The sequence below is a fragment of the Vombatus ursinus genome, unplaced genomic scaffold (genome assembly GCF_900497805.2).
Source record: "Vombatus ursinus unplaced genomic scaffold, bare-nosed wombat genome assembly UNPS02014801.1, whole genome shotgun sequence".
In the NCBI taxonomy this organism is placed as follows: domain Eukaryota; kingdom Metazoa; phylum Chordata; class Mammalia; order Diprotodontia; family Vombatidae; genus Vombatus; species Vombatus ursinus.
The window spans coordinates 22,352,547-22,365,525 of record NW_020954579.1 but is presented as its reverse complement, the minus strand read 5'-3'; the positions used below and the strand labels follow the sequence as shown (position 1 = coordinate 22,365,525).

General features: G+C 34.4%; 1 protein-coding gene across 2 annotated transcripts in view; it reads left to right on the top strand.

Moving 5' to 3' along the window:
- Window positions 1-3,785: 3,785 nt before the first annotated feature.
- KCNJ16 (potassium voltage-gated channel subfamily J member 16) overlaps window positions 3,786-12,979 on the top strand; it is a 69,943-nt gene continuing 60,749 nt past the window's right edge. For both annotated transcript variants that reach the window (XM_027873190.1, XM_027873189.1), the window contains exon 1: window positions 3,786-3,943. The gene's annotated coding sequence lies outside the window, so the exon portion shown is untranslated. The remainder of the gene's footprint in view (window positions 3,944-12,979) is intronic.

Sequence of the window (12,979 nt, the reverse complement as noted above, 5' to 3'; positions counted from 1 at the left end):
AGTCAGGCAGACCTGAGTTCAAATCCAGCCACAGACAATCACTAGCTGTAAGACTCTGGCCAAGTCACCTAACTTCTGTGTGCCTCAGTTTCCTTATTTATGAACTGAGGATAGAGTAGCAACTTCTTTACAGGGTTGTGAGGATAAAATGAGATTATAATTTTAAAGTACTAAGGACAGTGCCTGGTACACTAGTAAATGTTTTTAATGAGTTATTATTCTTATTATTATTATATTTCATAACCTCATGTAGTCCATTTGAGCCCAAAACGAATCATCAGAAGATTACCTGAGACTGATACAATGTTCATTTTTTGATCCTATAGATGTCATTGAGATACAAAACCACAATGAATTCAGAAAGTAAGCAAGAAATTGCTTACTAAACTAAAGAAATGTAGAAGTACAGCTAGGACATTCTCAGCCCTGATGACTGTTTTTGAAGGGTGTTCAAATCTAGTAGGAAGGAAGTCTTCCCTTCATCCCTGACCAATCAATCAATAAGCATTTACCACTAATAATAATAATAGCTAACATTAAGTAATGCTTAATATGTGTCAGGCACTGTGCTAAGCACTTTACAAATACTGTCTATTTGATCTTTATAACAACCCTGGGAGGTGAATGCTATTATTATTACCATTTTACAATGAGGAAACAGAGGCAAATATAAGTTAAATGACTTGCCAATGGTCACATAGCTAGTAAGTGTCTGAACTGGATTTGAACTCACATCTTCCTGATTCCGGCCTAGCACTTTAACCACTGTGCCACATAGACTCCCATGGTATGTGCTATGGGCTAGGCACTGTGCTAAGTGCTGTAGGGTACAAAGCAAAGGCTGCCTCTGCCCTCAAAGTGCTTACACTTAAGTTTATATTCTTAATTTTGAAATCTTTTCAGAATATTCTGAGCCCCATGTTGATATAATTTAGTAAAGCTATAAAATCCCCCTGTCCTTCCAAATATTTAGAAGTAGGGGAAGTTAGTGATTTTACACCATGATTTTGCTAAGTACCCTGTAATAAATATATAATAAAGTACTGAGGTTGAGTCCCTTAAGGTGTAGCCTATGTGAGGTGATCACCTCTCAACCTGTTACTCATTACCATACTCATTGTCATTATTTGAGAACTAAGGTAATCTATGTCTATATTTGGATATCTTTATTTATTACTAAAATTGAAACATGCCTCATTTATTAAACAACTAACTCTGTATCCTACCTGAGGTTATTAAATATTATCAACTTAAACTAAAGTAATCTCTTTTCTCATCTCATCTCTATGTATGTTTCTCTGTCTCTGTCTCTTTGTCTCTCTCTGTGTCTCTCTCATATCTATCTACCTAAATATCTATGCCTAATATCTCTTAGGCTTAAATTAATATCAAACTTATTGGTTATACAATTTATTAAGAGTATAACTGATAATAATACATCAATACAAATTATTTGAAGTATTTTAGTTGGGAGAGAAATGACAGTGAACATTTCCTCTATTTGTCAATATTACTCGACTTGTTTTCAATTCTGGAACACGATCTCAACATTCAGCTCTCAAGTTTGCAACCCAAGTTTCTGAAGAACCCTCATTTTATTTATTCACAATATAGTGGTTAAACTCAGTTCTTTCAGAGGATATGTTCTTTTTCTTTGTCCTCTTATGGACTCTGTACAGCAATAACTCTCCAAAATGACAGCAAAACAAACAAACACAAAACAAAAACAACTTTCTAGTCTCTCTACAGACTTCTCTTTATGATATTTCATCACAAGATAAGAATTAAAGTGCCTCTCTCAGGAAAGAAGTTTATTTCATCATTCCATAGTCTCTGCTTTGTCTATTTTTACTAATTTACCCTTTCCCCACCTCATCTCCTTTTTTATTTAAAAATTTGATGTTTTATTTATTTTCAAATTTTTTTCTTCTCTGATTTTCAGAATTTTTAGTCTTGCATTTATTTGTTATGTTTTTATTTGTTTTTTTTAGGTTTTATTTTAGTTGCATGTCCCATTCATTTGTCTATTCTTTCTCTTTCTTGTTGATAAACATATTTAGAGATATAAATTCCCTCTACCCCACAGCCTAAAACTGCTTTGGCTATAAGTTTTGTCATGTTGTCTCATTGTTGTCATTTTCCACATAAAATTATCTATTTTTCCTGTGATTTGTTCTTGGAGCCACCTATTCTTTAAGCAGGATATTATGTAGTCTGCATTTAGGTTATAATCCTGTTTTCAAATGTCTTTTATTGGTTTGAATTTTTCTAGTGTTATAACCATTAAAGGTTGAGTATAACGCTTCCACTTTTCTGCCTATGTTTATTACAAATAATAGCAAAGTAGAAGAGAAGTCTGATAGATCGTCTGAAAGCTTGGGAATTTACAGATTCATCTCCAGATTTAGATTTTTTTTTTCCCTTTCACTCAAAGCAGTTTTCTCTCTGCCATGAGAACTTGACTGGGAGCATAGTCAGAAACCATTACTGGTCAAGCTGAGATATAGACTGATAAAAATGGTAAAAATCAAAGATGGTAGAGGACTAGATCCCTGACTTAGACTGAAGCAATGGTTCCCATTATTTTGATGAGAATAATAACTGTTATGGTCTTCTCCTGACTGTTGTTAATTCAGACTACAGCGAGCTATGGAACACTAACCCTTGCTCTTCAACCCTTATATACCCCTTGTATAATTGGACTTTACTGCTCTTCATTCTTTGAATCTCGATTTTTCAAATGGTTTTCAAATGATTGATCCAGTCAACTTAACCATACAGTATCCTCATACCATTTTACTAATTCTTTTTTATTTGAAGGATTGATCTTAGACTTGGGGTGTCCTCAGCTGGCATGTGAATTTGGCTGATATTGAAAATTCACACACACACACACACACACACACACACATGTAAAACTAGGTTTCAATTTTGGCTTTCAATTGGTTCAGTAAATAGAATACCAGCCTGGAGTCAAGAAGACCTGATTTCAAACCCAGCCTCAGACAATTACTGACTGTGTGACACTCAGCAAATCACTTAACTGCTTTCTGCTTCAGTTTTCCCAATATTAAGTGAGAATACTTATAGCATCTACCTCACAGGGTTGTTTTGAGGATCAATGAAGTATTATATGTAAAAGTGCTTAGCCCAATGCCTGGCACACAGTAAGCTCTATATAAATGTTAGCTATCATTATCATTATTGTTATTATATTTATTATTATCCTTGCTCAGCTTTATGAGCTTTGGTTGACCTCTCTAGTCCCATCTCTCTTTTTTCTTCTATTCCTTATGTCTCCTTGACTCTGGATTCTAGTTCTTTTGGTGCCATGCCATCAAGAATAAATATACCAATGGGTAATTATAAAATGTTCACCTTGGTCATCTTGGCTCTATCCCTTTTGACATAAGAACTCTCCTAGATATAGTAATTCTCCTAATATGCAGTTTTCCTTTAAAAAAAAAATAGTGGCTTTAGATAACATATACAAAGTCGAAGAATTGGCATGAGTCTTTCCACAGGTTATTTCCAAACAACCCTGTTTGTAAATATTTGAGTCACTTAACACTATTGTTGAAGGAATTCCTGGCCCAGGAAATCTTCCTCCTTCATATCACTGACCAAGTGAAAACTGAGATCGTACATGCTTGAGTGACCTTCACATCATACTTCCTCTGGTACTCAGTCAGTGAAATAACCACAGACTCAGCTGACCAGAAGTCACCTGTTTTTACAGGATGCCAGGGGCTACCTATGCAGATCCCCAGGCTTGGATTGTAGGAGCAAGTTTTGGTGTCAATGTTTAACTCAGGTCCTTGATTTCTGTGCCTTTTTTTCTTTATTATTAACTCAGGAATATTTTTCAAGTTGCCCAGATTATGAGAACTCAGTTCACAACATGCATTTTTAAATCTTCTGCCTATGGAAAGAATGAACAAAGGTAAGAGATGCTATGTTATTGCTATTATGGAATTGTTATTTATCAGTTTAGGCTATTTGTTTTTCTCTGAAAAAATAAACTAGTAAGATGTATTATAAAACATTACCCTCTTTAGGTCTCAGTTTCCTCATCCTTAAGATGAGGGGGTTGGAAATAGATGAGCTCTGAATTCTCTTCCAATTCTAAATCTATGATCTTTTGGTAATCAGTTAAAATAATTAAAACAACTTCCTATTCAAATACTTTAAGGAGGAAAAAATATATACCGTATGATTTTGTTTAATATTTGTTAATTTTTAACCCCAAAGCTGTTTCTCATCAGTGTTTTCAGAATTTGTCACAAAAAACTAAAATTGAGATTGTGGACTAACACACACACACACACACATACACCCCATTAGGCTGTTTTACATCTATTGGGACTTACTGATGCTTCTTTCAAAAGCAGAATAATTAGATCATATACACACTATGTGCTTGATTTAATACTTCAAAAAGACACATAGTCTCATAGGTGTGGCTATGACTCAATTTGTAACCTTTTTATGACATAGTTTCATATATCAGAAAATTCAGCACTTGATATTATGTCTTTCCAAACTTTGTTGAGTGAATCCTTGGGTGAATTTGATCCTAAGTACTTTGTAAAAATATTTTGGACTCATCAGAGTTTATACTTTGCTCACTGGCTGTCATAATTATTGAGAAATCTGAGTCATCTTTATTCTTCTTTGAGGTACCAAGGCAGGACTTTAGTGGAAGAACATTTCTGTGTATGAGAGTTTGTGTATATATGTATGAGAACTATTAAAATGACTCTTGAAGCTGAGGAATTATTATTATTATATACAAGACTTTAGTTATATAGATGGACATCTATATTTCTCCTTTGACCAAAGGGAGTCTTATTTAAAAAAATATTGATCAAATCATGTGAAATAGCCCCAAAAGAGAGTCAATCTTAAATTACATTAAGAGAGATGTACTACCCTATCCAGAATGGGGGAACTGACTGCTCTGTACTCTGCCTCGATGATACCACATTTTGAGTATTGTGTTCAATTCTGAGCACCACACTTTAAAAAACACATTGGCATACTCTGATGAATACTTGGGGGAGGTTAAGAAGAATAACAACCATGACAAATGGGGATCAATTGAAGCAACTTGGAGTGTTTAATTTGGATGAGACCAACTTGGGGTGGGGAGTGAGAGCTATCTTCAAATATTTGTGGAAGAGGGATCAGTCTTATTTTGAATGATCAAGAGGGCAGAGCTGGGAGCAGCTGAATGGGTGTAGCTGAAAAGACCTATATTAAGATTTGACTTAAAAACAAACCTCTTAAATAGAATAATCCCAAAGTGGAATTGGCTGTCTCACAAGGCAGGAGCTTTCCCCTTGGTAGAGATAGTGAAGCAAATATTGCATAATTATTTATTGCAGAGAATATTACAGGTGTAATTCTTGGTCAGATATGCTTGGAAATGAAATGATTTCTGAGTTAGCATCCACCTCCAAGATTCTGTGATATATAGAGCATATTCCCTGACATTAATAAATTTATAATATGGAGAGATGATCCAATTTTATTACATTCACTTCAATTTAATTCAATTCACAAAACATGATAAGATATATACATATATATATATATATATATACTAGCCATGCATTAACAATACTGGTTAGCATATGATAATAACTAGGCATGTACCTTTTTTGCAATGCTTCACCATTATTTCTTCCCAAACAAAAGGAAAGAGCAAAGGAAACATACTTCAAGGTGCCCTCCCATCTGAACAATGCCAAGGCCCACATTTCCCTGACTAATCGGTGACATGTAGAAATAAAACAAGTGGCATAATTCAAAGGACTAGATTTACTCTGATCACAGATATTGCCAACAGACAGGCAGCCATAGAGTAAAAATAGCTTGCTCTGTAATAAACAAAATTAAAATGCTTTCTCCAAATGCATCTTTCTTGATTATTATGTTATCTCTTCTCATAGCAATTTGTGAGTAGCATATATTTCCGTCAGTCCCAGCATGTTTGCCTGGCCACTTGGGGGAAAATATGGTAATCTGAGTCACAAGCAAACAGAATATCTAAGATTCCTCTTGAAGTCAAAGTAAACCAAATTATGTTGTTTTCCTGTTAAGGGCTTCTAACCAGAAGAAACCAGCTTCTAAAAAAATGTTGCTTTTTGCAAACTGCTGACCTGGAGGATTTCTAATGCCTGAATGATTGCACTAAGATTTTTTTTCTGGCTAAGTCAATGCTGAGAGGTATACAGGGTACTTTTTAATTTCTATTCCTCAGGCCACATATGACCTGTGCTTTCTAAGGTGGTTTTATGTTGCATTAAATATAATGGGAGACTACTCTTATAGCTGCTCTTCAGTGAAGAATAAAAGGCCAAATAGAAAAGCAATTTATTTTGTCTTGCCAAGGAAACTTCTCATTTTGTATTCATAACTCCATTAATGTAGCTACCTACTTCCCTTTTGTCTTGGTATCTACAACAGTTAATAGAGATGGCACTCCATGGTTGAAGATGCTTAAATAAAGATTTAGGTTCCATAAATGATTTAGCACTGCATTTTTTTCTACATGTCTGAAATTCTATGAAATGACTTCATCTTTAAAGTATCTCATAACAAAACGAGACTCTTCTTTCTATAAACTGAATACTAGTTCTTTCTTAGGCTAATTACCATTTAAAAAAATTAAACTTTCTTTTTCATTATAGACAACAAGTATGAATATTTCAGTATACAAAGGAAGGAGAAGATTTTAGATGAAACTGAGAACCTATGTTATATACAGTTTTTTAAAAGTATATATTAACTGTCCTGCTTGACTGTCTCCATCTGAACTTTCTTGTCCCCTTTTATTTAAAATTTTTTTTATTCATGGCATATTTTGATTTCTTTCTCTTCCCTCCCCCACTTTTTTGTATTACTATCACTACCTATCAACTCCACTCTGTTCCACCCAACTTCATGGAAGTTCTTCCTTCTAACAAGCATCATTAAGTAAAACAGATTCATACAATGACTATTTCTGAAAACTTCTAGTCTGCCTCTTCTGGGTTGTGGTAAGTCTGCTCCATTATCAGTCTTCTGAAATCATGATGATCAAAATTCTTAAGGCCTTCACATTTTACTTTCAATTTTGTCTTTTCCATTAATGTAGTTATTGTAAAGCTCTCTATGATTTTCTGAATCCCTCCTTTTTTCAATATGGTTCAGCAACAATCCATTAGTTCATATAACAATTTCTCATCTATTCCCTAATTGATGGGCACCCATTTCATTGTCAGTTCTTTGCTATAACAAAAAGAGCTGAAACAAATATGTTTGGTGTATTTGAGTTTTTTCCCTCTGTCTATGACCTTTTTTTTTTTTTTTTGCTTTTTGGTGAGGCAATCAAGATTAAGTGACTTGCTCAGGGTCACACAGTTAGTAAGTGTAAAGTGTCTGAGATCACATTTGAACTCAGGTCCTCCTGACTCTAGCTGCCCTTGTCACTGACCTTTTTGATATGTAGACTCGATACTAATATTACTGGTCAGAAGATATGATGACTTTTTGAAAATATAATTCTAAATATCTTTCCAGAATGATTGGACTAATTTAGTTCCATCAAGAATGCATTAGTGCATCTGTCATCCTAAGACCTTAACTTAAAAAGGCCAAAGTCTCCCACTCTACCCAGAGTCATTTCCAGTCATCCTGATCTATATCTTTCCACTGGACCCAGATGGCCCCAGAGGAGAGAGAGTGAGGCTAGTGATTTTATACAGCCTTGCCTCACTTAAATCCATTTCACTTGCAAGTCATGACATCACCTACCCAATGTCATGGTCCTCTTCAAGAAAAAAGGACAAATAGCAAAACAAGTCCCTCCAAAAATTGCCATCTTTAGCAATGAGTCAGAACATTAAAGTTATTTTAATGTGCATTTCTTTTATTTTTAGGTTTTGGGTATATTTTTCCTTATTATAGGTATGTTACATTTCTTCTTTTGAAAACTTGCTTTTCATATTGATTTACCATTTATCCATTAGGAGATATACTCTTGTTCTTACATATTTGGATCAATTTCCTATATATTCTAGATATTAGACTTTTATTACAGAAATTTGCTGCAGGCACTTTTCCAAGTTGACTCCTCTTCTTCTTGTTAAAACTGCATTGGTTTTGTTAGTGCAAATTTTCCAATTTTATATATTTAAAATTGTTCATTTTACCTGTTATGATCATCTCTAACTCTTATTTAGTCAAGGATTTTCTTCCTATCCATGATTGTGAGAAATATAATATCTTCTCCTACAATTTGTTTAAGATATGACCTATTATATTTAGGTCCTGCATCTATTTGGAGCTTATTGTGGTATACAGTGAGAGATGTTGGTCTAAACATAATTTCTTCGAGATTATTTTCCATTTCCCCTGGATATTTACATAATAACATTAATAATAATGATTGTTATGACAAATGATAATTAAGATATGTGTGTAGCACTTTATGATTTGGAAATGAATTATATATTATTTCATTAGTCTTGGTTGGTGCTTTGGTTTTATGAAACACTATGCTAGAGATTGCTTCTTGATCTTTGTTGTATTTGCTTAATTTGTTTTGCTATTGAAACATTACATTTTTAAATCCAGATAAATAGTTTTGTTTGCATAGTTTGTGATCTAGTACTGCTAAGCCCCATTAATTTCTACTTTTTTCATTATTTCTCTGGAGATTCTTGATCTTTCATTCCTCATGATGAATTTGTTATTATTTTGTCTAGTTCAATAAAGTAATTCCTTGGTAGTGAGGTTAATATAATACTAAATTTAAAAGTTAATTTAGGCAGCATTGACATTTTCCCTCATATTAGCATTGCCCAACCATGGACAAAATCTCTTCAATTATTTATCTTCCTTTATTTCTGTAAAGAGTATTTTTACTTTAATCCCTATTATTTCTCTGTGTGTGTGTGTGTGTGTGTGTGTGTGTGTGTGTGTGTGTGTCTTGGGGGAAATAAAGATGTTTCAGACAGATAATTTTAGGCTTTATAATGATTTTTAGAACAATCAAAAGGATCAAAAGGTGATATGCACTGCCTTTGGTAGTCAAGGATTCTTCTTAATTATAGGTCTAGAAGAAAAGGCTAGGTGGCCAATTGTTGAGACTGTGGGAGAAATAATTCTTTTTTTAAATTTTCATCTAAGGAATCAGAGCCAACTATGAAAGAATAACTTAGCCATCACCAATATAACATTGGGACATCAATTGGTCTTTCAAAATTCTTTGACTTTTCTGATTATCTACCCTTTTACACATTGTATCAAAGTAAAATATGCCACTCCTATTGAGAAAATGCCAGGACATTAGAAATCAGGACATTTAACACAACAAACTGTCCTACTATGAAGTCTGTTCCTTCTCTATGTCATTTACTTTTAGGGCAAGAATCAGAGCCAAACCCAAAACTATGTTTGGATAACACCCAAAGAAAAATATTGAGGCTATTTTGAGTCAATTAGCTAAGGCTGCTTGTGAGTAAAACACATTTAAATTCAGTTTTGGGGAGACTTGTAAAGTAGTTCCATTTCCTGCTCTTAACTCTATTAGATAACCTTAAATAATAAAAGTCTCATTAGCAAGCAAGAGAGATTAGCCACTTACATTCAGAATTTCATATTCAAGGCAATGTTGAAAGTAGGAAATATGTTTTTATGCTTATAAAATTCAAGTGAATTTGAGGGTTGAATAATTGTTCAATGAATTTGATTAATGCAGAGAGTTTTCTCGCCATTTTTCTTAAGCTTTTTTTTTTCTTTAATGTTTCTCCTCTTGAGATACCTGGATAACAATGGTTCCTAACATTCCATTTTGCTTTGCATTATTATGATGGCAGCCCTGCCAAGGAGAATGGTGAATAGAGGCAAGAAACAGAAAATTAGGACTAATGTGTTGACACTGTTGAGAGTGAAGTTTCTGCTTCATTCAGAGAAAAATTTACCAGTAATTAAAATGGTCCCAAAATGGTATAGGTAACCTTACATGATAATGAGTTCCCTATCGCTGATAACTACAAATGAAGTCTGGATAACCATTTGTGGAATCTTTTAGAGGAAACTCCTGGTTAGTTACTGGTGGGAGTATATAACCTCAGAGATCCCACCCAGCTCAGGGGTGTTGATGCTATGAGGATTAGAAAAAACTCTAGGGGTGTCCAGAGAAATACTATTCACTGATATCAAATGAATGTCCTGAAGACATCAAATAAACAGATAATCTGGTACATCTGGATACATTCCAAACTCTTCATTGCCAAGTTCCTGTTTGAAACACAAGTGATCTTTACCTTCCGTGAATTAGCTTTGGCCTGGTTAACTGGTACTTTCTACTGTCTTCACAATCATTTGTGTAAAAAACAATGATGTGGCAACTTGAATGAGGGCTCTGTAGCAGGAATGAACAGCAGCAATATTTATGGTGTAAAGAACTGTTTTTAGAGTCATGTCTTAGGGACAATTGCTTCTCTCTCGTGGAATAATGAATGACCTTGTTACTCATTTATATAGTCTCACTGTGACTCTTGGCCCAGGTAACCTAAATAAACATTGGGAAGTAGAGTGATTGGATCTGGTTATTTTAGCAAACTGATTTAGCTCTGGTCTTAGAAATTAAAGACCTGGGTTAAATTCTCAGCACTGGTACAAACTCCATGATCTTAAACAAATTATTAAACTTCCCTGAGCTACAGATTCTCCATAATACAATGCTACTTATTCCACAGAACTTTTGGGAGGGTCAGGTGAAATAGAATGTAAAGTGTTTAGCAATAGCAATTGCATAATATTATTAATGAATGCTAGCTAATAATAGAAAATGACATAGTTTAACCAATACATAGCAGATAATTGTCATCTTTGATTCACATCCTTCAAGGGGATAGTCTAGATGTTGGGGAAAGGGTTGCAGTTCTGAAACAGAAACTTCCTACAGTTATGCAGATTGATGCTTCTGTATCAGAATCTCTTCACAACAATGAAATTACAGTTTCAAACAAAATAATAAACAAAGAAGCAAAAAAAAAAACCACCTCATAATAAGATCTACAAAGAATATAAAGGAGTAAGAGGAGATAGAAAGATAGACATAAACAGCATGTTTTATAATTATTTTGTTAAAATTGAGCAATAGTCTTTATAAGCAATTTATAAATAACAAAATCTATAGTTTTATGTATGGTAGATAATAAAATGGGGCTAATGCTAACTGTGCCTCAGTTTCCTCATCTATAAAATGAGCTGGAGAAGAAAATGGCAAATCACTCCAATATCTTTGCCAAGAAAACCCCAAATAAGGTCATGAAAAGTTAGACATAACTAAGAGAGAGAGAGAGAGAGAGAGAGAGAGAGAGAGAGAGAGAGAGAGATTCTGAAATGTTAAATGACATAAATTATCTCACTGGGAATTTATGATGATTGAATGAGATAATGTATCTGAAAGAACTATAAAAAATAAAATCCCCAGCTCTTAAATCTGTGATCCTGTGTTTCTACTGAAGCCACTGAAAGTTATTTTCAGACAAGACACCTTGTTCCAACTACTTCCAGAAACTTTCTTGGGTATTTTGTGATTGTATAAGGACAAATAATTGTGGACTTTCTGAGACAGAAGGGAACTCAGCAACCATTTAGTTCAATCCATTAACTCTAACCCCTTGCCAAGTCCTACTACAAAATAATGGACAAGTACATTTTTAACAAATGCTTGTTGACTTGTTGGCTTGATTTAATCTAATCTAGCCTTCACTTAAAGGTCTTCAGTGACAGAGGACCCACTACCTCTAAAGGTAACCTATTTCACACCGACAAGACTTCCCCAATATAAAATAAAAGGGGGAATAGTGATGGCAATGTTAAGAGATCCTCAACTATTTAGAAATTGATGTTTGGTGGATGTGACTAGAGGCATGGCATTACATGTTGATAATTGGTTATTTCCAGGTGAACAAACCTTTATTAAGTTCCTACTATGTGCCAGACACTACTCTGAAATCAGATGGATATCAGCAAAAAGACTGGTTGACCTAGATCAAAAGAAGACTGATTTCTCAAGAAGGAAGAAACATACTTATCAAATTTCACTAGTTGGAATATTATCAGTATTTATCTGCTAGCTTATTTTTCATAAAATTATGAATTTGTATAACTAACATCAACATTGGGAGGTAGAAATCATAGCATTATGGATAGAGGGTTGGACTTGGAGTCAAGAAGACCTAGTTTCAAATCCTATCTCTGATACATGATAGTTATGTGAACATGGGTAAGTCAGATAATGTCTCAAAGTCCCAGGCATTTCTCTAAGTTTCTAAGTAATAGATGAGTTCTCTCATATCCATAACCTTGTTTCCACTGGCACAGCCAGCTTTAAGTATTGCAAAATTCTCCTACTTGTTCTTTTGCCATGAAATCTCTCTCCCAGCCAATCTATCCTCCTGTGGAGCTGCCTCAGTGGAATTCCTAATCTGATCATTGCCTCAAGGATAAAACACAAAATCCTCCATTTGGCACTTAAGTCCCTTCACAAGCTAGATCCAGATTAAGTTTACATGCATATTTCACATTACTCCATTTCACATTCTCTATTTTTGTTCTTCTGTATATGTCATTCCATTTCATGCCTGGAATGTTCTCTCCCTCCTCATCTCTGTACATAAGAATCCTTAGGGTCTTTCAAAGCTTAAATGAAGGGCTATTTCCAACATGTGGACTTTCTTGATCCCTTCCAAATTATGTATTTGCTTTATGTATATGTATAAAATTTTTTTTTGGCTAGGCAATGGGGTTAAGTGACTTGCCCAGGGTCACACAGCTAGTAAGGGTTATGTGTCTGAGGTCAGATTTGACCTCAGGTCCTCCTGAATCCAAGGGCAGTGCTCTATGCACTGTGCCACCTATCTGCCCCATCTCTCTCTCTCTCTCTCTCTCTCTCTCTCTCTCTCTCTCTCTCTCT